This window comes from Protopterus annectens, chromosome 9.part0 (assembly GCF_019279795.1).
Source record: "Protopterus annectens isolate FY-2018-M chromosome 9.part0, PAN1.0, whole genome shotgun sequence".
NCBI classification, from domain to species: domain Eukaryota; kingdom Metazoa; phylum Chordata; order Ceratodontiformes; family Protopteridae; genus Protopterus; species Protopterus annectens.
In genome coordinates this window covers 1,509,322,959-1,509,349,048 of record NC_056743.1, presented here as the reverse complement: position 1 = coordinate 1,509,349,048, position 26,090 = coordinate 1,509,322,959, and the positions used below count along the sequence as shown (strand labels likewise).

The window sequence follows — 26,090 nt, the reverse complement described above, 5'->3', positions numbered from 1 at the left end:
GAATTTGCCTCTCCTTAACCATTCCTGCATTTGATCCTGATCAACATGAGGTTCTTCCAGGAGTTTTCTGTACTTGCAACTACATTTATGAATGTTCCACATTTTTGCCTTCTCATCTGATCCTTCACCTTATATTCTTTCTTTTGTTTTTTTGGCACGTTCAGTTGCTGCCTGATTTTTATCTACTTCTGGTTTGATTTCCATTCCTGCTTGACGCCGGTATGCTTCTGCCAGACTAAGAAGGGAAGTCATCTTAGATTTATTCTCCTCATGTTTCAAAACTTTCACTGTATTTGGGTCTTGAGAGATCAGCAGATATGTATGCAAGCCCACAATTGCAGATCTATACACATAATCAGTTTCAAGTAGGCCCATCCCTTCTTTGGAAAGGGGAATATATAATCTTGGTATGCAGTGATTTTTATAAATCATTTGATGAGCATGAAGCATCCTTCTGGCTTTCCAGTTTAATCTATCCAGCACTTTTTAGGGCCAGTCAATCACTCCAAAACTGTAAGCTAGGACAGGAAGATAAAATTGGTTTATAGATGGAATTTTGTTCTTAGATGTCAACATTGTTTTCAGGATTAATTAAATCTTCTAAAATATTCCTTACCAAGTTTTATTCACATTTGTTCATGTTTTATTGTTGATCCTTCATCATTTCCCAAATATTTATACACTTCCTCTTGCTCAAGTTCTTTTATATCACCTTCTTGTCCCAAACTGATGTTTTCTTGGTGCTGCAGTTTTCCTGCTTTAGAGGTTGCTTTTGCACATTTATCAAGACCAAATGACATTCTTATATCATCTGAAAAAGTTTTGATTACTTGCAGTTGTGCTTTCAGTTCCTCATCTGATGAACTATACAGTTTTAAATCATTCACAAAAAGAAGACGAGAAGTCTTTACACTTACACTCTGTTGCATTCGGGGAGCCAAATTATAGCCATGACCTAAGCTGTTAAACAGACAGCTTATGACTTTAAGAACAAATGATCCTTTGTTCCATATGAATTTCTTTTATTGCCCTTTTGTTCTATTGCCACAATTAAATTTTCTTCTAAATGACTATAAACTCTGTCAGCATCAATTCTAGCGTATAGTTTATACGTCGTCAGAAGGAAAGTTATTGGTCTATAATTTTCAGGGTAGCTTGCAGGTTCACTTTTAAGTAGGAGCATTGTTTTTCCTATTGTTAGCCAGGTTGGTGTCTGTTCGGGGTGTGCATATAAATAGTTCTTACTCATGGCTAAATCTTCGAGCAAAGATGTTAATACTTTTAACTAGAAGTTAGGTACTGCATCTGGGCCTGGGGTTTTCCAATTAAAGGTTTTTCTTAACTTTGTTTCAATCTCTCTGGCTGTTACTTCACCCATTTCATATCCTGTACCTTTAAACTTATTCTTTCTTTTACTTCTTCTATCCATTTAGCATCTTTGTTATGTTCCATAGGATCTTCATAGATACTTCTCCAAAATGTATCTATTTCTTCCTTTTTTGGTGGTCTTTCAATTCCTTTTACCTTGTTTCCCAATTCTCTGTAAAATTTTTTGGGTCATCAATAAATTGCTTATTTTGTATTTTTCCTTTATATTTATCTGTACATCTTCTAAGTTTTTCTGCCTGCACTGATATTTTTAGTTTATTATTTGCAATAGTGCATGATAAATGCTGATCTGTTATAATACCGCTCATTGCTTTTATCACATCTATCTTTCTGAGTATTTTTGTTGATCTGTTCCCTCTTCTTACTCTTCTAACAGTGACATTTCTTGTCTTAACTGTTTTATAGTTTTTTCTATTTGATACTTCCATGATGGTATTCAATTTCTCCCCTTCCTTTCTCTTACTACCCTGTATTCTTGTGGTAGAATTTTATGTTATTAATTAAGCTGCACAGTAATATATCCTGTTTACTTCTGTCATATTGCATGGATCTCTATGGATAGTTCTAATTACTGTGTTCATTTGTTTTATTAAAGTTCTAACATTTTGGTTTTATTGACCTTCTGCAGTCTATTTCTTTCGTTGATCTTAATTCTCTATTAAATCAAGCAACTCTTCTCTTAGCTCATTTTCTTCTAAACTGAGTGCACATTTTTTGTTCTCCATTTTCTGCAGGCATTCTATAGAAAGTTCTATAGCATCTTTTGTGGCACATTCTCTTCAACTTCATTCTGTGTCATCCATTGCTCTGTCATGTGGGAACTCACTAGCCTATCACTCCTCATTATTGACTGCATCAGAGCTGCCACAGTTTCCTGTTCCTTCCCTTGCTGTCCAGCTTCAAGTGAACATTTATACTGGTTTCCTGTGGAAGGTTCCAAAATATCTACATATGGCAACTGACTAGTTGCTTTCCATTCCACTGGTTTCTCCTTAATTTGGATGTCTATTGCTCTATCCTGCTGTAGTGCTTTCAGAATTAGATTTTCTGCACTGAATCCTTCATTTCGCAGGTACTCCATAACCTCCGTTTCTATTTATTTAACTTCTCCATTCCTGATCTTCTTTTCTACTTTTCCTCTTTGTCTTCTTATTTTTTGTATTGTAAAGTTTTCCATGACCAGATTCCTTTGCCTGTATTTCTCTTCAAATATCTTTGGTGCTGCGCTTTTTGTATTGATTAGATTTGCTTTCTCCTTTCCATAAATATTGCACCATATTAAATCTCTTTTTCTTTCCCATGTCCATATTTCTTCTCCAGATGTCTCCTGATCTTCCTGTTTCTCCTTACTTTGGGACTCGTTCCATCATACTATAATGTAACCTATGTTAGACCTTCTACACCAAATCCTTTACTTCACAGGCACTCCATAACTTCAACTTCTATTTTTTTAACCTTTACTTTACTAATCTTATTTTCTACATTCCCTCTTTTTGATTTTTTTTTTATTGTGAAATTTTGCCTTTATTTCTCTTAGAATATCTTTGGGGCTGCCTTTTTTGTATTAATTAATTTAGCTTTTGACTTTGCATAAATATTGCACCATATCAAATCTCTCTTTCTTTCCATGTCCATATTTTTTTATACTTTTCAAAAATCTCTAGGTTTTGTTGTTTATATTTTCGCACTTCCTCAAATGCTTATTTTGCCAAACAGATCAAAGTTTCTTGGTCTATATAATGTTTTCATAAATCTGTTGTATTAATCAACACATTTTTTTTTTTATTTGAAGCTTCTGACAGGTTTTCTTATGGAAATATTTTTCTTTCCTCTAATTTCTCTCTTAATCTTTTTTGTATATCTTGTGTCTCTCTCTAAGTAGTGCAAGTGCTGTGTGATATAGAAGGATAAAGCCTTATGTACAGTCCAGGTGGTTGCAGGAATGCTCCCCATATACAATCCCTGGTAGAGGATGATTATGAAGATGGGGCATGGTCCAAGGAGGTGATGGTTGTAGACGTTGGCTGAGCTGCTACAGAAGTGGGCATAATGCATCAGCATGTCCCCATTCCATGCTCCTTGGACATACGAGTGAATGTAGGTGAGGGAGGAGTGCAGGTAGGTCATAACAAGAAAGCCTCCATGGCAATGAATGATGCACAGTTCCAGGATGCCCTATCCACCTCACTGTCCCCAACCCTGATGGAGAGAGTCTGGGAGACTCTACAAGGGGTAGGCAGACCTGAAAAAGGATAGGGGCATTGGGATGCACTGATGGTCGGTGTTGTAGGAGGGAAATAAAGCAATATTTCACATTTGTACAGGTTCAGTACTTCAGTTGGTATCAGTGGATCACAAGAGAGATACGACTTAAATTTGGATGAAATTGAAAGTTCACAGTACATGCAGCTCAGTCTCAGACAATCAGTGCAAAACAGTAAATTACATTGCAACAATGCTGTAATATTGCATTTCTACTCCCAGGCAGTATAAGACATAAGAACTATAGAAGCTGCTGAGAATACAACAAAAATAGCATTTAGTACATTTACTATGAAAACGAAAATTATACTAAATGGGACTGCTTCAGTGACATACTACAGTATTACTACCCTAGAAGGTGCAATGTATACAGCACTAGAGGAACTACTAGGGTTAACAAATAGCACAGCCATCATTCTTCAAATGAAAATGATGTTTAGAGAAAATGTTGTGTATCAGGGAAAATGCTCATTACACTGAACAGACTACAGAAAAACAGTATGGGTATTTTAGTATTTTGTTGAAAATGTGTGTTTATATATTATATACGTATATATTGTGTGTGTGTGTGTGTGTGTGTGTATGTATGTATATATATATATATATATATATATATATATATATATACACACACACACACACACATATATATATATATATATATATATATATATATATATATATATATATATATATATATATATATATATATCCACCCAATGTAAGTACTGCTGGGCAAATAAAATGTATATGCCCTTTTCCCCAATGTAGTGCGATCCTGGAGTTAGCATATATAGATGCGGGGTGGGGGGCACATCCCCCCCCATATTGGGAGTGGGGTGGGCATAGCCCCCCATCTACTTTTGGTTTTATATTGTTAGCTTTCAGTGAAATGAGTCATAAATATAAAAGCTAAGTAGGCGGGGGGCTATACCCCCACACTCCCCCTAGCTATATATACTAACTCCAGGATCACACTCCACTGGGGAAAGGGGCATATACGTTTTATTTGCCCAACAGTACTTACATTCAGTGTAAGTAGACCCATATATATATATATATATATATATATATATATATATATATATATATATATATATATATATATATGTGTGTGTGTGTGTGTGTGTGTGTGTATAAAACACCTATTATACATGTAAAGAGACAATAGGCAAGCAGACAGCAACAAAGACACTGATGGACTGAGCCATCACCGCCAATGTACCACCAAAAAAAAAAAAAGATAACTATAGAGAACTGGGTGATATCAGTGTCCATTCATTTATATTTTCAAAATGTTTATTTACTTGATGGGAAAAGTTAAAAAAGTGGGCAGCATTTTTACCATCCTCCAAATGAAAGATGCTTAATGCACATGTGCCAAACTTGCATGCACAGAAAGGTTAAGTAAACAAAGGAAAAGTTATAGTGCCATGAATGAAAGGAGAATGTTTAATTATGTGTTGCACTCTAGGCTGGTGACAGTGTACTTTTATTCTAGCATAAGCCACTGACCAAAAACATTCCTGTACTGGTCACACAGCCTATAAAGGTCACTGAAGCCATGCCAGTACCTTTCTATTCCTTCATTATGCATCAGTCGCAAGCAAGTTTAAGGGTTGTATGCCAGTAGCAAAGAAATAGCAATTATTAAGGTTTAACCGTAATAAAAGAAACTTCAATCATTGGCAGATTAACATTTATTAAAAGAAATAAGGCACACGTGTGGGAGACAGTATTCAGGAAGTCATGTCTTCCTGAACAAAAAAAATCATGATCTTTTATAGGAAAACTTTAACAAAGTAGTAAACTTTATCAGTCATACTACTGGTAGCATACAATAGAAAAATATTAACTAATATAGTTCATAATACAGTTTATTCTATAGTCCATTACTAAATATTTAATAGAAATGTCAGTTTTTAGTAAAAATAGATCTACAACTTATCTACATTTTTAGTTCAGTATGGAATAAGTTTCTTTTTACCATGTGATTTAGAAAGAATGCTGCCTCAGGCTCAAGAAATTTTTATTTTATTTATTTTATTTTATTTTACATTTGTTTACTGGGCTGGTCCAGCTGGATATATGTCCATTTTCAGCAGAGGCCCAGGGAGAAAAAGCTCCAAATACAGACATTAATATCAGAATTTACAAATTTAGTTCACTGAAAAAAAATATATAACAGTATTAGCATTAGCATGTTCTTACAGAAGCAACAATTAGAAACTAATTACAGACTAAGGGTATACAAATTGCGGGTCTATATTATAACATCAAAGTTCTCTAACATCTAATGCTATAATATTGAACCCGTAATGTCGAACGCTGAAAACAGCGAAGGTGCAGGACATCGAATTCTTTCCCAGGGAAAGAATTCAGTGAGCCGTTGCTGTGGCTTCGTTGTTTTCAGCGTTCAATATGTTGGAACGTTACGGGTTGGTTTCAAGTAAGTGTGAGATTGTGTGTAGGTTAGGGTTAGGGGGTGGGTTAGGTGAGTTAGGGTTAGCGAGTGGGTCAGGTAAGTGTGCGGTTGTGTGGATGTTAGTGTTAGGGCGCGGGTTCAGATAAAGTGTGTGATTGTGTGTAGATTAGGGTTAGGGGGCGGGTTAGGTGAGTTAGGGTTAGGGCACGGGTGAGATGAGTGTGCGATTGTGACAGACCTTAGGGTTAGGGTTGGGTTAAGGTAAGTGGATAGCTAGTACTGTATATAAAGTTTAGTTTAGGTGTAGGATTTTAAGTGTATGTGTGTGTGTGTGGATGGCTGTTTTTTGTGTGTGTTTGTGCTGTGTGTATGTTTCTCGGAATAGCAAATTTTTTCCCTGGGAAAAAATTCGCTATTCTGACTGTTCGATGTTTTCACACTTCAGTGTTTAGGGTTCTATATAATAACATTCAATGTTAGAGAACTTTGATGTTATGATATAGACCCACAAATTACACATGACAGTAGAAAAGATTTAGTGTAAGATTTGTATGAAGGAGAATTGAAAGTACTAGCAGCACATTGCAAGCTAGTCAGGGTTAGTGCAGGGGCAGACCCAGTGAGTTTTGAGGTGAGTTCTGAGTTAGGATTTGAAACAGGGAAGATAAGAGATAGCAGTGAGATTGTCAGGAAGAGAGTTCCAGGCTTTACCTATTGTGTTTGAGAACAAGGATTTGCCTGCCAAGTTACTGGATTTGCAAGTTGATATAAGAAGTTTGTTAGAAGAATGTAGGCTTTTGAGGTTGCAGTAAGGAGTGATAAGGGAGGTGAGTTAGGGTTAGGGCGCGGGTCAGGTAAGTGTGCGATTGTGTGTAGGTTAGGGTTAGAGGCGGGTTAGGTGAGTTAGGGTTAGAGCACGGGTGAGATGAGTGTGCGATTGTGACAGACCTTAGGGTTAGGGTTGGGTTAAGGTAAGTGGCTAGCTAGTACTGTATATAAAGTTTAGTTTAGGTGTAGGATTTTAAGTGTATGTGTGTGTGTGTGGATGGCTGTTTTTTGTGTGTGTTTGTGCTGTGTGTATGTTTCTGAATAGCAAATTTTTTCCCTGGGAAAAAATTCGCTATTCTGACTGTTCGATGTTTTCACACTTCAGTGTTTAGGGTTCGATATAATAACATTCAATGTTAGAGAACTTTGATGTTATGATATAGACCCACAAATTACACATGACAGTAGAAAAGATTTAGTGTAAGATTTGTATGAAGGAGAATTGAAAGTACTAGCAGCACATTGCAAGCTAGTCAGGGTTAGTGCAGGGGCAGACCCAGTGAGTTTTGAGGTGAGTTCTGAGTTAGGATTTGAAACAGGGAAGATAAGAGATAGCAGTGAGATTGTCAGGAAGAGAGTTCCAGGCTTTACCTATTGTGTTTGAGAACAAGGATTTGCCTGCCAAGTTACTGGATTTGCAAGTTGATATAAGAAGTTTGTTAGAAGAATGTAGGCTTTTGAGGTTGCAGTAAGGAGTGATAAGGGAGGTGAGTTAGGGTTAGGGCGCGGGTCAGGTAAGTGTGCGATTGTGTGTAGGTTAGGGTTAGAGGGCGGGTTAGGTGAGTTAGGGTTAGGGCACGGGTGAGATGAGTGTGCGATTGTGACAGACCTTAGGGTTAGGGTTGGGTTAAGGTAAGTGGCTAGCTAGTACTGTATATAAAGTTTAGTTTAGGTGTAGGATTTTAAGTGTATGTGTGTGTGTGTGGATGGCTGTTTTTTGTGTGTGTTTGTGCTGTGTGTATGTTTCTCGGAATAGCAAATTTTTTCCCTGGGAAAAAATTCGCTATTCTGACTGTTCGATGTTTTCACACTTCAGTGTTTAGGGTTCGATATAATAACATTCAATGTTAGAGAACTTTGATGTTATGATATAGACCCACAAATTACACATGACAGTAGAAAAGATTTAGTGTAAGATTTGTATGAAGGAGAATTGAAAGTACTAGCAGCACATTGCAAGCTAGTCAGGGTTAGTGCAGGGGCAGAGCCAGTGAGTTTTGAGGTGAGTTCTGAGTTAGGATTTGAAACAGGGAAGATAAGAGATAGCAGTGAGATCGTCAGGAAGAGAGTTCCAGGCTTTACCTATTGTGTTTGAGAACAAGGATTTGCCTGCCAAGTTACTGGATTTGCAAGTTGATATAAGAAGTTTGTTAGAAGAATGTAGGCTTTTGAGGTTGCAGTAAGGAGTGATAAGGGAGGTGAGTATAGGGGTGTTAGTAGGTTTGTAGAGGATTTTATGGGCTAAGGAGAGCTGGTGATATAAGATCAGATTTTGCAGCTCAAGCCATCCTAATTGCTTTAAGTTTATGCAGTGGTGGGTTCTAAAAGTAAAGCCAGAGGCAAATCTGGCAATACTGTTATAGGCAACAGTCAGTTTGCAGAGGTTAGATTTGGACAGGTATGTGTAAATAGGGCAGGCATAAAGGAGGGAAGAAATCAGATGGGAATGGGCAATGGAAGTTCTGGTAAGTGGAGTAAGGAATGGTTTAATTCTATGCAGGGAGCCTAGTTTTCTGTTAACTAATTTTATAGTGTTGTTAATGTGATAGTCAAAGCATAGGTTATTGTCTATATCTACTTCGAGGAACCTGGTAGTGGGGTCAGGTGATATGTTAGGGCCATTACTAAACAAGACAGAGAAGTTGAGAGGAGAGGATTTTCGGGTGGGGGGAGAACAGTAACAGTTTGGTTTTCTTGGGGTTTAGGATTAAGCATCATTTTAGGAACCATGTTTCAACGGTTTGGAAAGTCTGTTGGGTGATAGAGTGCAGTTTGGAGGGGGATGAGGCAGAACAAATCAAAGTTTGCAGAGGGAATACTGGTATGAAGATCATTAATAAAGATAGAGAACAGAAGGGGGCCAAGTATTGAGCCTTGGGGGACTCCAAGGGTAATGGGTAGGTGGTTGGATAAGTTATTCTGCCAGAGCACTGCCTGTTGTCTGTTATGAAGATAGGAGTGGAACCACATTATAGCTCTTGAGTCTAGTGAGAATGTTTTAAGTAAATTTAACAGTATCTGGTGATTGACCATATTGAAGGTTTTGGATAGGTCAATAAAGAGAGCAGAGGTAAGGATATTATTATTTCGATTTTTGTTGATACAATCAGTAAAGGAAAGGAGGGGTGAAGTAGTGCTGTGGAAAGGTCTGATGCCATGTTGACAGTCAGCAAGTAGGTTGTTATTCAACAGGTGATTAAGAAGTTGTTTTTGGATGCATTTTTCCATGATTTTAGCCAGGGGGAGAGTAGGGCTATGGGTCGGTAGTTTGAGAGTTCTGTTGAATTTCCACCTTTATGCAGGGGAATGATATGTGAATTTTTCCATGCAGAAGGGATATAGCCTTCGACAATGGTTCTGTTAATCAGAATGGAAATGGGATAGGCTAATGGTTTGGCTGCAGTTTTTAGATACTGAGCAGGCAGAAGGTCAGCAGATGGAGAGGAGGCTTTAAGTTTGTGGAGAAGAGAATAGATAAGTGATGTAGGTACTGGTTGCAGTTGAAATGTGGGAATAGAAGTGTTAGGGGAAGTGGACTGAAATGAAACTTAAGGTTCTTTACTTTTCCATGTTTCCGCTTGTACTGTTGCAAACACATATACTAACCTTCTAGGACACGTGCAGTTTTGTTTTAACCCTTTACAATCCCTCATTTGATGCTGAGAAAGCATCACACTCATATCATAAAGCATCTTTTACACTTTAAATGTATCGTTATACATTTTTCCAAAACCTTCAAAAACTAACTCTTCATTTTCACTTGCTATTTCACTCTCATTGACACAATCTGTAAATGACAGTTTTTCAAAATCACTAATATGCAAATTCTGTAACAATGGGTTCGATCAAGATGCAATGAGTTTAGTTATTAAAGCTTTACATAAAAATAAAAGCAAAAACGCAATCATAATAATAATAATAGCAATAAGCATAATAAATTTCAACAAACTGCCTCCCCATCCTGAAAACATATTGGTTAGCCATGCCCATTGTGAACTATCTGCTTCTTTTGTATCAGATAGTTCAGCTACTCTTTGGATGATTTCCAAATGATTATGTATTGCATGCTTGTTACTGGGAATAAAGAACAGCATTCCTTGGTGCACAAGCGCACATTTACCTTCCTTTGATCCAAGTACAAAATCAAGTGCCATTTGATTTTGGAGAACTACTGCATGCATGACAGTTAGCTCTAGAGTAATCAAATTAACAGTTTCAAATGTTGCATTGCTTAACACTTCTAATAGCTTAGAGAGCTTCCTCAGCTCCTAAATTGATTTTATGATCCCATAAGCAAGTACTATACCACCCCCAGAAATAAAATGATCACCAATTTCCATATGAGAAAGTGCTTTAAAAGCTGCTTGTTTTAAATCATGATGATAAGTCCATGAAGAATCAACCTTTCCAATTGGATTTTTTACAATCTGAGTATCTCATATATTATGAATATTACCACTGGGCAGGGCATCTATATGTTGAATGACTGGAAGAACTCTCTCAATATAACAATGCCCCAACCAGTTTGCTGGCAGCCAGGGATATGCTAGACTGCTGCAAATAAAATAAAAGTCTTTCAGCATGACCATACCTTTTACTGCACTTCCACTATACATTTTTCAAGTAGTATTGTATTTGCTCTGTCCAACCTTCACAGTCTCATTTCTTTTATAAAGAATAGTTGTGTAAGAACTTACCATAACCATAGCTGTCCTTCTCTTCTATGTTGCAGTATTCATAACAGTAGGGAGTTGCTGCTTGCAGTGCCACCGTCCAGCCAGTATACCAAAGTCTTAGTCCAGGAGGGTACGTGTGACGTTGGTTACCAGGGCCATAAACCGACGTTAGGTATAAAACTGATGTCTGCATGTATCCTCATCAGAATTGTTTTGTTGCATACAGTAGTGCCTATGAGGTTTGACCAGGAAGGTCCTAATCTGAGACCCTTAGACTTACATGTAGGCCAGTCCTAGGGCAGTAGGATGGCTGTGTAGGTAGAGACCAGAGGGGATGATGGCAATCTGCCCTCAGGAGATACCTGGGATAGTAGTTGGAAAGAGACAGGGGGTAGGAAGGTGGGACTGAATACTGCAACTTAGAAGAGAAGGACATCTAAGGTTATAGTAAGTTCTTACACAACTATTCTATGTCCTTCTATTGTGATGTTGCAGTAATCATAACAGTAGGGAGAGTACCAGAGCTTTAAGTATGAATCTGGAAGAAGGAAGGGTTCCTGTGGTCAAGGAGACCCTGTAGGATGGTCCTGGCAAATCCTGCTCTAGCACAGGATGCTATGTCCAGCTTGTAGTGTTTAGTGAAGGTGTGTACTGAGGTCCAGGTAGCTGCTTCTAAAATAGAGGAGGAGTCTATGCATTTGAAGAAGACAGTAGAGGAAGCAGCTGCTCTAGTAGAATGGGGTTTAATATTGCCATGTAAGTATTTCCCATGGTGGGAGTAGCATAAGGAAATGGACTTAGAGATCCATGAGGCAATGGTTTGCTTAGATACAGCTTTCCCTAGGGCTCTGGGATGGAAGGAAATAAATAACTGATCTGACTTCCTGATATTTTTGGTTTTGTCTAAGTAGTATTGAAGTTGTCTGTGTACATCCAAGGAACGTAGAGTCCTTTCTGAGGCATTTTGTGGGTGAGAGTAGAAAATAGGTAGGTTAACGGACTGATTCAACAAGAGTTCATTAGCTAGCTCGGACATGAATGAAGGGTTAGTCCTGAGGACAACTCTATCCTTGTGGAAAACAAGGTAGGGAGATGTGGCCATCAGGGCTTGGATCTCTGAACCCCTTCTGGCGGAGGTGAGGGCAACTAGACAGGACTATTTTCAATGTGCACAGTTTTAAGGGAACATAATGTGCTGGCTCAAAGGGGGGGCAAGGTTAGTTTTTCTAATACAAAGTTTAGGTCCCACAGTGGAGAGATGGGTTTCCGTGGGGGTTTGATGTGGAGGACTCCCTTTAGAAAGAGTTTGACTTCCAGTCTGGATGCCAGGGGTGGTGAAATGGGCAGACAGGCAGAAATGGCAGACAAACTGACTTTGATTGAGGAATATGTTAGTCCTATTTGGAGTAGCTCCCACAAGTAGGATAGGACCCTTGGAATGGAAATAGTGAGGGGGTCCTGGTTGTTCCTATGACACCAGCTGGAGAATCTGAGCCTCTTAGCTACATAATGTCTCCTAGTATTAGGTTTTCTGGCCTCCCGCAGAACATCGAGTACTTCCTCTGAACAAAGGTGTCTGTAGGGGAATCAGAATTCTATCACTCATAAGGTCAATTTTAGGTTGTTTACCTGTGGGTGTAGTAGGGACCCCTTGTTCTGTGTGAGTAGGTCTAGATGGTGAGGTAACCTCTGGTGATTGCCCTTAGCCAGAGAAAATAGGAGGGGACACCAATGGTATGTTGGTCAAAATGGGGTCACTAGCAGGATTTTTGGTTTGTCCTTCTGAATTTTTAGGAGGACTTTCTGGATTGGAGTGAAGGGGGGAAGGCGTACAGTTACACCCCCCCCCCATGAAAAGGAGAAGGTGTCCACTTTCCAAGCTTGTGGGTGTGGGTTCCTTGTGCAGAAGTTGGGCATCTGCCTGTTGACTGGGGAGGCAAATAGGTCTGCTTGTGGAATACCCCACCTGTGTATCAAGTCTAGGAAAACCTCTCTCTGAAGCATCCATTCGTGAGAGGGGGCTGAGGTTCTGCTGAGTGTGTCTGCCATAACATTCTGTTCTGAGGGGATATACATAGCTAATAGGTGGACCCTGAGGGAAGTGGCCAGATTCCAAATCTGGATGGCCAGGCTGCATAGTGGGTAGGACATGCCCCCCCCCCCCTGCTTGTTTATATACCACAGAACAGTCATATTGTCTGTGATAACTTTTAGTGTTCCTGGCAGGATAGAGGGTTGGAATGTTAGAAGGGCAAACAGGGCTCTCATTTCCTTGAGGTTGATGTGGTCTTTTACCCTTAGAGTAGACCATTTTCCTTGTACTGAGAGGTGTTGTTGATTTGTTTGTAACACTGCCCCCCAGTCCAGATCTGAGGCATCTGTGGTTAGCTGTTGTAGAGGTGCAGGGGTCTGGAGGTGGGTCTCTGGGTTAGTCTGCATTGCAGAAATCCACCTTTTTTAGGCATAGGAGAAGTGGAAGTGGTGACTCCAAGGATTGTGAATGTTGGGTCCATAGGTTTTTTATTACCCACTGAATTTTGCACATGTGGAGTCTTGCCAAAGGCAGCATAGGTATAAGGGATGCCATGTGGCCTAACAGTCTCAAGAATTCCTGAGCTGACAGGGTGGTTTTGGTAAGGGTCTGGTTGAAGTACAGACAGAGTTCCTGAATCCTTAGGTCTGGGATGAAGGCCTTCATGCAGTCTGTGCAGAGTCTACATCCTAGGAAAGTCATGTCCTGTGAGGGAATCAGGTGAGATTTTCTACGTTTATCGTGAACCCCAGAAGAGAGAGGGTGTTTGGTACCTGTTGTAGATGAAGGAGTAGGTGATTCTGGTCTTGATGCAGGATGAGCAGGTCATCTAAGTATGGGTATATTTGAATACCCTGGGTCCTGCAATGGGCAATGAATGGGGCTAGACACTTATGTAAACACTCTTGGGGCAGTGGATAGATCAAAATGCAATGCAGAGAATTGAAAATGACAGGAACCTACTGAAAATCTGAGGAATTTCCTGTAATGCAGATGAATGGGGATGTGGAGGTAGGCATCCTTGAGATCTAGAGCTACCATGAATGCCTAGGAGGTGATGAAAGGTAAGAGAAGAGGTAAGGTAATCATTTTGAAGCTGGAAACATGGAGGAAGAGATTGAGAAAGGATAGCTCCAGGATAGGTCTCCAAGGACCCTCTTTCCTTGGTACCAGGAAGATTCTGGAATAAAAGCCTGTGTTCCTTTGAGGAGTGGGCAGTTCTATGGTGCCTTGAATTACAACTTGATGAATGATGGGTGGGAACAGGTGGATTTGGTTGTTTGGTGGTTGAGGAATCCCTTGGAAAGGTGGGAGCATCCACTAAGTCATGTAATATCCTCTCTGGATGATGGAAAGGACCCATTGTTCTGTTGTTGTTTTCCACCAGGAGGGAAGGGAGAGGTGTTTCTGGATGCAGAAGGGGTGAGTCACAGTGGAGGAGGCCTGGGTTGGTCAGGCTGGCTCCGAAAGGGCATGGTAGAGGATCTGGAGGGAAATCTGGGAGGAGAAGTTTTTCTCAGCATCCCTTTGATTGTGGTGCTGACTGAAAGATTGCCTTCTTACAAAGGATGGTTTCTGAGGATAGTTCCTATGATATCTAGGAATAGGGGACACCAGAAGGTGTTTGAGGTTCTGTAACTCTTTACCCTTCTATTGGAGGGATTTGAGAAGTTCAGCAGAAGCTTATCCGAAAAGGTCCTTATTGTTTAAGGGTTCTATTTATACCCTAGCCCTTATTTTCAGCATATTTCTTTGTATGTCTGATATTTGAATTATCTTTTTATAGCATGGAAGGGACCCATGGCCATTGTGACTGAATTTATTGAGTATACCAATCAGACAACTGAATTTTTAAAATTTACCCATGCTATCAGTCCAGACCAGATAGCTTATCTAGATGTGTTAAATTCCAAGAATGAGACCAGAACAGGACTAAAGTCTACCATACACAGAAAGACTACCTTTTCCAACAGCTACCTGCATTTTTTCAGCAGTCGCCCCTTACATGTTAAGCGGGGTGTAGTTAAGGGACAGATGGTGCGGGCAGCATGTATGGTAGTTGAACACAGTGATCTTGTGAATGAGTGTGCTTATATTGCCAACCTGTTTTTAAATAGGGGGTACCCTCACCATCTTGCATCCAGAGTGCAGGTCTTGTGTCCAGAGTGCAGGAGGAAGTTATTAATAAAGTGGAGAGTGGTGCATATGTTCTATTATTGTCCAGTAACAACACTGTGTCTATGTCTGATACAGATATGGTATCTGATTACAACCAGTATTTTATTGCAAATGTCAGCGAATCTAGAGATGGAAATGAGCAAGGGAAAATGGTTACTAACAGTCCACTGAATGTCAGTTCCAAGAGTGTGGTTTGTCCTTTTGCTACCACCTATAGTAGTAACAGCTATATAATTTTTGACATGCTAAATAAAAATTGGAACATCATTAAAAATGATGTTGATATGGTGGACTTATTGGGGCAACAACCTAATATTGTATACAGGAGGGGTCCCAATATAAAAAACTTTCTGGAAAGAGAGAAACAGCTTAGTGAAAGTGGTAAAATAACCCCATGTGGTATGTGTAATCAGTGTTGTCATGTACTCTCTGGTTCACAAATTAAAGTAGCTAACAAGACAATTTCTATAAGGGGAAGGTACAGCTGCCACACACAGGCTGTGGTATACATTGCATTTTGTTTACAGTGTCCTGCTTTCTATGTGGGTAAAACCCAGCGCAAACTAGCTCAAAGAATTTGAGCATTTTTATGAGATTTCAACCGAGAAAGAATCCAATGCACTATTTAGACATCTTAAGATATTTCCAGATCATGTTTTTAAATTTGTAGTGGTGCATCAGGTTAAAAGAGACTCTGTGGGGGGGAGGGGGTCCCAGGAAAGTATTTTTAGAGCAAAAGAAAACCTAGTGGCAAGTGTTTTTAAATGCAAGCTTTACCCCTGGTTTAAATTATGCAATTTCCATTTCCAGTTTACTAAAGTTAAAGGTTTATGACCGGTAATATTCCCATCAGTTTAGTTAAGGATGTAACAGCAGAGAGACACATATGCATGTATATACATATATTTTTTCCAGCATAAAAATAGTTAAAATGCTTAGGGCATTATTCTAGTGTTTTATTGGTCTAAATGTTTTGAATTTGCTGATGTCATGTATAAACTGAGTGTGTTTTTAAATACTTTTGTCTGAGAAAGTTTGGAGATTGTTCTAAATGAAAGCGCTTACAATTGAGCTGCATTTTCCAGTACTGGTTTATTTCATTTTGTTTTTTTCTGCTGTGCTGCCTGTTTAGTGAGGTTTCTGGTTTGTTGGTGTTTATTTTACACATCCAGAAGTTTAGTTTGAACATCCATGGGTAGAGGCTATAGTCGTAACCAGGAGTAACGTTGCAGCACTGATTCAGAAGCAGCAGCTTTGGATGCAGCTTCCACAGCATCATAGCTGCACTTGATAGAGTGACTGGTCACTTGGGATGCTGTGGAGAGAAGTGAATTTAGTTGTGCTCTGATAGGGGAGTCCTGAACCTCAGACAGAAGGGTAGAGGCTTTAGAAATGGTATCTAGGACATACCTTGCCATGTGAGTTTGGTAGTTCAGGGCCCTGATGGCCACAGTGGAGGATGTGTATACCTTTTTATCTGTTCTGTCCATAAATTTACTGTCTTTATCAGTTGGATAAAGAGCAGTAGAAGGTAACTGTCTGGATGTTCTATCTGCAGAAACAGCTATAACAGCTGGGTCTGCAAGAGGGGTCTTGTATATTAACTGTGTGTCTTGGGGGACCCTGTAAAAAAATGATCAGGTCATTTAGCTGCTGGAGGTTGGGAGTCAGGGGACTGTGAAGCAGCTAGGAAGGCATCTTGAAAAGCAGGCAGTAAGGGAGGCACAGGTGAGGGAGATGGCTGTTCCATTTTTCTAAAGATCAAAGTACCTTTTCTTAGATTCTGAAACCTGCCACTTAAAAAAAAATGTTCCCTCATGAGGGAGGTAGTATCCCCAAAGCTGAATTCTTCTCCTGGGGATTCAGGAGAAATGGGAGTACTCCTCTTCTGGAGTAATGAATTCCTTGGGGGATTCGATTTGTATGTCATAGGAGAAGGACTCCTCAGAAGATGAGTATTCTTCCTCGACACATGAATAGGTTGAGAAGTAAGAGTAGGGGGAAGTTGCTGTGACTGTAATGCCTGAAAAACCTTAAACCACCTTTGAGAGGATTCCCAGCCAGGGATTTGTGGGGGTTCAGAATGCTTGGATTTCTGTTTCCTTTTCAAGGGGGTTGTAGGAACAGTCAGAAGTGGAGTGGATGTCATACTAGCATGAATAGGAGGAGCAGGGGCTTCCGAGCACTCGAGCTGTGGTTCCCCTCTGCCATCAGACTCTGATGGCTGAATTACCTCAGTGGACGTACCTTCAGTATACTGCACCCTGGCTTCCATTAAGGTTCCCAGGCCTAGTGTAGTAACCGTTGTCTGAACAGATTCCAGGTCTTTAATTGTCTCTATAACCTGTTCAGATGCCCGAGGTGCAGCCTGGGATTCGGGCCTTTTTTTACCTTCTTCCGAGGTGGTTTGTTGGAAGGGCTTACTCATCCCTCCATGCTCAATGCCAAGCGTCTGCGTCTTTGGTTCTCAAGATAAAGATTTAAAGCCACTAATTGGCTATGTAGGGTCCTGGGGATGAACGACTTACAGATAGAGCAGGATGTATGGTTGTGGGCCTCTCCTAGACAAAAAACACACTTTTTCTCCCACAAGCACACTTCCCTTTCCTAGCTGACATGTAAGTCTAAACAGTAAGCAAAATAAGTAAGAAAACCCCACTGGGCACTTGTCTGTAATGGTCAAAAAATAAGTCATCTGGTCTTTATCGATCTAGAATGCGATCGTCTGATGCAACAAGATGCAGAAATGGAACTGGCAATTGGGTGCCCGATCACTGCGGCAGAAAAATTCTGATGAGGGTACGTGCAGATGTCACTCTTATACCTAACGCCGGTTTATGGCCCTGGTGACCGACGTCACATGTACCGTCCTGGACTAAGACTTTAGTATACTGGCCAGATGGTGGCGCTGCAAGCAGCAACTCCCTACTGTTATGAATACTGCAACATCAGAATAGAAGGACATAAAGTATAACTCTTGGCAGTCATTGAAAGTCTAAGTGCAGCAATTTTATTAAATCTACTGCCAATCATTAGCGGACCGGAGTTCCTCTGTGGCGACCCCTAACCGGGAAAAGCCGAAAGATACAACAACCTCTGATGTAAAAGCTGTCCCAATATCAACTTCATTTACAGGTACTGGAAACAATGGGATACCTCCATCATAGGCAGTAGGTATGTAGGCACATACCCAACAGTTACTAACATTTAGAGTCTTAGTATATGTATTCAAAGTCACATGAAATGTATTGAAATTTAGGTGCCAATCTGTTGATTTCTGTCTAGATTTTATTAATCGTTTTATTTTTCTGTTAAGAAATTGAACAGTACTTCAGTTTCAGCAGGGATCAGAAAATGTAGTAGTAGAACACAAATGACAATTGCAGACATCATGGCAACAATCAGTCATGAATGCAGAGCTGGGTAGGGTTGGAGTGGGTTTTTAAAAATGTCCAGGCATACAATTTGTTTTGCAAGGAATAGCTCACTGCTGCACTCCAAACACATTCCATAAAGGTTGCTGTTGTATTTTAGCTCCCATGAGTGGCATTTGGCCATCTGACTCAGGGAAAAAGTCCCCTTCTGATGTCCTCACAGTATCAGTTGTTGGTTCTGTTCCCAGTCTTCCTGTTTTTTCTTCTGGTATGAGAGGAAACTGGTTCATCATCAGACAAGGCTGCAGAGGCTAGGTTGAAAGGAATGGGTTGGCTTCCCCTAATTTAGGGTTGCTTTTCAAACATGGGAGTTATGGAGCCATGATGGAGACTCTTCAAGTCCAACAGCTGTAGCTGTGACAAGGAACACCAGGAATGGACCTTTCCATTGAGGCTGGAGGGTGTGTCATCTGGAAAAGGAATGGACAAATACCCAATCTCCTGGGTTGACATCATGTGTTGCATCAGGATCAGGCTGGAGCTGGGCAGAGATGACCTGTGAATGAAAATACTGCAGAACAGAAATAAGTTTACAATAAGTAAACATTGTTTCATCAACTACCTGCAGATCAAGATTTGTGGGTAGGGGTGTGGCTGGCATCCTCCTAGGGTGTCCCTTGAGGATTTCTTGAGGGGAGAACTTTCTATGTGCACTGATTGCACTGTGGATAGTAAATAAAACTAAGGGTAAGGCTTCTGGCCATTTTAAACCTATTTCTGCAGTAAGTTTTGCTAACTTGGTTTTCAAAGTTTGATTCATTATTTCTACCATGCCTGAAGCCTGATGTCTGTGTGGACAGTCATATTGCATCTGAATTGTCTTATTAAAGCATTTTTTCCCAGATGGGAAGGCAAATGCTAAGTCTGTGCCATTTGCGGTAAACAAACTTTGTGATGCTACAACTTTCCACCCGGATGGCACCAAAGTGAATCTGGGAAATGACAGCAACTGTCATGGATCCACCTTATCCTTTGAGTCATCAGCTTGGTTCTCAACACTTCTGCAAAGTTACAGACACATTTTCATCTTGAAGAACAGGATTTAATAAAGCAGCCTGCCTTGCTGCTCTATCAGCAAAGGTATTTCCAACTGATTCATATGTGTCACATTTAACAGCCGCTATTTCCTTTGGTAGAAGCAGGGCATCTAATAACTCATTTACACAAAATGCATTTTTAACTTTTGTCCCTGCAGAGGTCAAATAACCTCTTTCTTGCCAAATGTTTTTGAAATTGTGAACCACTCCACATGCGTATCTTGAATCACTGTACACGGTAACAGTCTTTCTCCATGCTAGCTTGCAGGCTTCAGTAATGGCTACTAATTTAGCTACTTCAGCTGAAACATTTTCCTGCAATTGTCCAGTCAATAATACTTGATCAATACTACAGAAAGCAAACGTGTCTGTCTTCCCTTCTGATGCATGATCTATCGACGAACAAAGTTAAGTCAGGGTTCTGCAAAGAAATATCTCAGGGATCAGGTCTAGGAAGAACAACATTGTTAATAAAAACACAATCATGAGGTTCACCATCAGCAGTAGGGATAAGACGGGATGAATTCAAGGGAGGGCATCTAATAATTTGAAAAGAAGGATTATTAAATAGAGCTATCTCATATTTGGGAAGTCTAGAGGCAAAACGATATTGTGTTTTAGTCTTTAATTACAAAACATTAACAGCATGCAGAACTGCAACAAAAGTATCATCACCCAGAGTAAGTGGCTCTGCCATATCAACTAACCAGGCAGTTGCAGCTACAGCTGTAAGGCAAGGGGGAAATGTAGCTGCTACTGCTTCAGGATCAAGATTTGTACTGTAATAAGTAACTCATCTAAAGATATTTCATTTCTGTGCTTGTAATCCTAATGCTACCTTGTTGTGTTCACAACAGAAAAGAAAACATGTTGCGTGGGTTTTCTCCGGGTGCTCCGGTTTCCTCCCACATCCCAAAGACATGCTGTAGGTGGATTGGACACTCTAAATTGGCCCTAGGTGTGAGTGCGTGCATGTGTGTGCCTTCAGTGGAAGGTTGGGTGCCGGGCTGGCAACTTGACACTGTAAAAACTCCACTGCCAGTCATGAGCAGACAGGTGATCCGCTGTGGTGACCCCTAACTGGGAAAAGCCAAAAGAAGAATAGTCTGGCAGTCCTAAATCTGGAGGATTTGAAATGAGTGATTTTAACTTGCTAAAAGTTTGTTCATGGCATGGCTGCCATGGAAGGGACTCAGGGCTGTCCTTTTTCAATAGATCTACTAAAGGTTTAATTATTTCAGTATAGTTGGATATCCACGTTCTACAATAGCCTGCTAGACCAAGAAATGCTCCAAGTTGTTTGGGTAGTAGGTCTCAAAGCTGTCTATAGCTGTAATGCAAGATGGCAAAATGTCATGCATTTTCAGAGATTAATGTCCTAAATACTGGACTTGTGGTTGCCAAAGCTGAAGGTTAGATTGGTTTACTTTAAATCCTAACTCAGCTAGTATACTGAACAAGAAAACAATATCAGTCTGACAGTAAACGAAAGAATTAGATGCTATGAGAAGATCATTTACTTATTGTACTAAGGCAGACCCACAAGGTAACTGTATTTATCTAACTGCTTTTTCATTTCCCTATCAAATGAGGTGGGTGATTCTATATATCCTTGGGGTAAGCATGTCCATATAGGTTCATAGGTTAGTACTAAGCTAACTGCCCTTGTGAGCCATTTTAAGCTTAGCCAATTATCCCTTGTGAGACTCAAACCCTGCACCTTGTGTTTGTAAGGCAAACACCTTACCCATTATGCCACCTTCCCAACCCAAAATCAAACTCGGAACTACATGATGAAGTTCAGGACAAGAATTGTCTGTGATAAACTGCAACAGAAAATACAGTCGCCCAACGTGGGGCTCGAACCCATGACCCTGAGAGTAAGAGTCTCATGCTCTACCGACTGAACTAGCTGGGCTATATGTATTGCTGTCCTCTATATGTAAACAAATACTGACTGTCAGGGTGTATTGGGACAGAAAAGAAAGCCGAGGAAATATCAATAACCGAAAAGGTGGTAGCAGAATGGGAAATTGAGATATAGTTGCTGGGTTAGGTACCATGGGAAAAGCAGGCACAACTACTGCATTCACAGCTCTCAGATCTTGAACACATCTATAAGTCTTGCCCAGTTTCTTTGCTGGCAAAACGGGTGTGTTACAAGGACTCCTAGTAGGAATAATTTTGCCTTGTTGCAGCAATGCTGAAATAACAGGTTCAATTCCTGCTTCTGCTACTGCAGAAAGAGGATATTGTGCTACCATGGGCAGTGGTTCATGAGGTTTTAAAGTAACTTGTACTTATGTAGCAAATCTAATAAGTCCTACCTCATTTTCATGGGTTGTCAATAACTGTGAAGGAACTGTAGGCAGTAATTCTGTCTGATGGCTGTACAGGTTCTGTGTCAGTAAGGAAATAATAGAATTACCTCATCCAAAACACCTGCAACAGCACACATCTGCATCAACAGACTCATTGGGAGCTGTTAAATATATTCCATTCAGTGTACAGAATATTGTACATTGCAAGTTACAGAGAAGATTCCTACCTAAAAAAATAAGGAGTGCAGAGGTTCCAATCAACAAAGCATGTTGGTCTGTCAACTGTCCCAACTGAATGGGAACTGAAACTGTCTCGGTGTAGTCTAAAAAGACTCCTGACACCTCAACTCCTTGCAGTGGGTTGCAGGACAAAGGGAGATTGTTGGCCTCAGAAGTATTTAACATTGATCTAGTATTTGCAGTATTTATTAGAAAGGGAATATTGTTGTCTTGAACTTTAATGTTCACAAATGGTCCTTTCTAGTCTACAGGTATGAAAGGAAATAGCTGTGATTCATGTACATGGCTGCCCTATTTATTTTGTTGCCTAGGAGTGTTCTATGTAGGAGGTTGTTGTCCGACATTTTGCTGACCTCATGGTGGCAGCTGATTTCCAAATGGATTGTTGGACTGCATTGGCATGTCCACTGACTGCAAGAAAAGATAATTGTCCCTCCAATGACCATTTTGGCCAGAATTAAAACACAAATTTGAATGTGATCCCTGTTCCTGTCCTTCTGCATTTCGGGTATTATTAAAATTCTGAGGAAATGGTCCTTGATTTTGAGAAAATTTAAATTGATTACCTCCCCCTCTTCCTGCTCTATTTTCCCACCATTTCTGGTAAATATTGGAGCTGCAAGTTTAATCATTTTCTTGTCACTCTTGTTTTTCACAAAGGCTGTCTGCTAAATATTGAACCTAATTAACAAGTTCACGAAGCCCTAAATCTGGCCAGTTAAGCAAACCTTTATTAACTATGTTCGAATGGGGGAAATACAGCATTGACAAAAGCAGCTGAGAGACCACTTGCTCCTGGACCATCAGAAGGTTCTGTAAAACCTGAGAAGGCTTCAAAGGTGTCTGTCATACACCATACATAAGATTCAATTGACTCATCCTCTGTCTGTGTGACTGAGCTTATCTGGGGCCATTTAGGTACCAGTGGACACACTGCAGTAATAGCCTGCAATAAACAAGTCCTAGCTGCCTGAAAAGCTTAAGTCTGCATGCTGGGAAATAGGGTTTGGTATATTAGCATGATCCCAAATACATTTAAATAGATCAGGTGGAATGGATGTGTCCATCACTTCTCTGAGATCTGTAGAATTTTGCAACTGAACATGTCTTTTTAAGATTCTTTGCTGTATTTGTTCTGATTGATGGGCAAGAGTCCAAAATAGTTTGGAAATCAACCACAGACCAAGGGTGGGCAACATTTATAGTGGAAGGTACTGCTTCATCTCTGCCATGTTCTGGGTTTGGGACTTGTTACAGAGGATACAGGTGGGTGATTGGAGTAACTGCACTCTCCCTCTTCCATTGAAGAGGAATCATGATCATCTTTATTTGGGTTAAATTGATCAGGACCAAAATAACCATCCCCATCTATAATTATCGGGAACCGAGTAACAAATTTACATGAACGTAACTTTTGTTGTCTAGGTTGTCTAGGAAGAGAAGATACTACCCCTTTTGTACATTGCCTCAGAAAGCTAATAAACATTTGAGGTAATTTAGGCTGTGTGTGGTCTGAAACAGAAGAAGAAGAAGAAGCTTTTGTTTGGCTAGAGGAATGAGGTGACTGAAGAGGTTGACTGATTTGGCTAGGGGACATGGATGAATTATTGGTGGCCTTCCTTGAGAAGGTGGTGGAGTAATAATCTCTGAGGCAAAAGAAGAAGAGAGAGCAGAATCTTGCTGGCCAGGGGGAGATGGTGGTGTATTATAAGGTGGTGGTGTGAAAAACTAAGCAGTTGTCATCAGATGACTTGCAGTGGCTAAGTTGCAATTTCTGTAGTTTCCTAAGGGGCTAGACCCCATAACCACCCTGTCCCTGACAATTAGAATGTTGTAGACAATTAACCATCATATTAGCCACTTGTAACTGTGGTTAAGTTTAGCTGTGATATGTTTCAAACTACAAACTATAGAATCTTTTTGTCTATCTTTAGATTTTACCTGCCATGCATTAAAGACTAGCCAGCAGGGATTTAATTACCTTTTTCTCTAAGTCTTTTTTGTAAGTTTAGCAAAATATTTTTATCAAAAGTACCTGCAGGTGGAAAAGTCAATTTATCATTGTTTTTAGTAAGCTCATGCCATTTATCTAAGTACAGACAGCTATCTTTGTTACAATTCTGAAACATATGTCTTGCAGGAGTAAAATACTCCAGGTCTTTTAAAGTACCCACATTCACTCCCATTGTAAAGAAAACTTACAATGTTAATGCAAAAAATAAGATATCCCACTCACATACCAAACCACATGCATAAAAAAGCTATACTTACCTGTAGAAACCTGAAGGTCTGCCAGGACTGAAAGTTCCAAAGAGAGGTGCAGTTGTGAACTGATGCTACAGAAAATACACTAGACAGAAAACTGTCAAAGGTCCCAGTAAAGTGATTTTCTGTAGAAGCAGCTCCAGGCAGTTTGAAAAAAATCTGAGTCTTTAAGGCACCATCTGATAAGGTTTAACCATAATAAAATAAATTTCAGTCACAGGCAGATTACAATTTAGTCTAATTTAGTCTAATTATAGCTGCATAATGAGGAATGATAACTTGTTTTGACCTGGATTATATACCTTTAGATGCTAGTTGCTAAATAGAAGGATTTTCTAACCACTGCTAGTACATGGTAGTTGAAAGAGAGTTATCAATGCAGAGTCCAAGATCCCTTACTGTATTATCATTTTGTCGTTGGGTATTTTCAGCTGTACACTGAAGGAGAGAGTTGTTTATTAAATGTGATAATATTACACTTATTTTATATTTAACTTGAACCTTTTTTCATATACTACTTGTTTAAAAGTGTTAGTTCTTGATGTAATTAATAGGCAACAGAAGGAAATTTAACAATAACTCCTAGTTTGCAGTCATATGCAAACTAAATTAACCAAAGTCCTGATTCCCAATCTGGAGATTAGAGAAGTATATGCTAAAAAGGAAGGGTCCCTCTACTGAACCTTAGAGCACCCCACTGGTTACATTCATACTTTCTGAGGAGGCTTTTGCTACCTTAACTATGTAGGTTCTGTCTTTTAACCAGTTAGCTACCCACTACACCACATTATGGCTCTACTTTTAAGGCACTTAGATTTACAATGCCAGCATGGGATGTAATGATAGCCACTTTGGATAGAACCAAATAAGCTGGTTGAACAGAATGACCACCATCTACAGCCACTGTGGCCCATCATCTACAGCCACTGTGGCCTTCTTGAAGAAGTTAAGTAAATGGAGTAGATAGGATCTCCCCTTGACAAGCCAAACTGTTGGAAGTTTAGCCTGATAAGGTTTTTGATATTGTAGGTTGTTAGCTCAGATATGATGTGATCCATGGCTTTGCAAATCAAGCTTGTCAGGCTAATGGGTTTATAGTTGCTTGAGTTAGTGGTAGGACCACCCTTGTGTAGTGGTATCACCACTGTGCTTCCCCAAACTTCAGGGACAAATGCTGTAGCTAAGCTCAAGTTAAACAATTTGTGTTTGGTGCTATCTATTAGGCGTCCACATAAATTATCAGGCCCCATGGAAGTAGAATTTTGGGGTTTAGACAAGATCTTTAGTATGTGTTTCTTTGTAATATTAGGAGGTGTAAGGGATTCAGGAATTTGTGGAATTAAAATAGTTGCTTCAGCAGTAAAGTCTGCACTAAATTAGTGTCCTAGTACACTTGCAGTGTCTACTGGTTCTGAGTGGGTGGTTTCATTTTGCATAAGTTCAGAAAAATGTGTGTTATTTCTTTGTTTCCTAAGTTTACAATTTGCTTTACTAGCCCTGATAGTAGCTTGTAATTCATTACAGATATTCTTGATATAATCTTTAACATGAGGAATTATAAATCTGTCAAATGAATTTAGGTTTTTTTGTTCTTGTTATAGAATTTATTTAAGATAGTGAACCACCAGGATGGTTTGTTTTTAAACTTCCCACTATAATCTTCTCTAGTAGTGATGACCATGCTGAGGCACTTATCTATGTGGGAACAGAAAGTAAAACATGTGCATCATATTAGAGGTTTTCTTTATTTCAGAGTTCAGATAGTTCACTTTATCTCTAATAA

General features: G+C 39.8%; 1 protein-coding gene and 1 non-coding gene across 2 annotated transcripts in view; both read right to left on the bottom strand.

The window, feature by feature from the left end:
- NIBAN3 (niban apoptosis regulator 3) overlaps nt 1-26,090 on the bottom strand; it is an 828,390-nt gene that overhangs the window by 465,312 nt on the left and 336,988 nt on the right. The window lies entirely within an intron of this gene.
- Nucleotides 21,327-21,399, bottom strand: TRNAK-CUU. The gene has a single exon. It is a non-coding gene; the product is annotated as a tRNA-Lys (tRNA).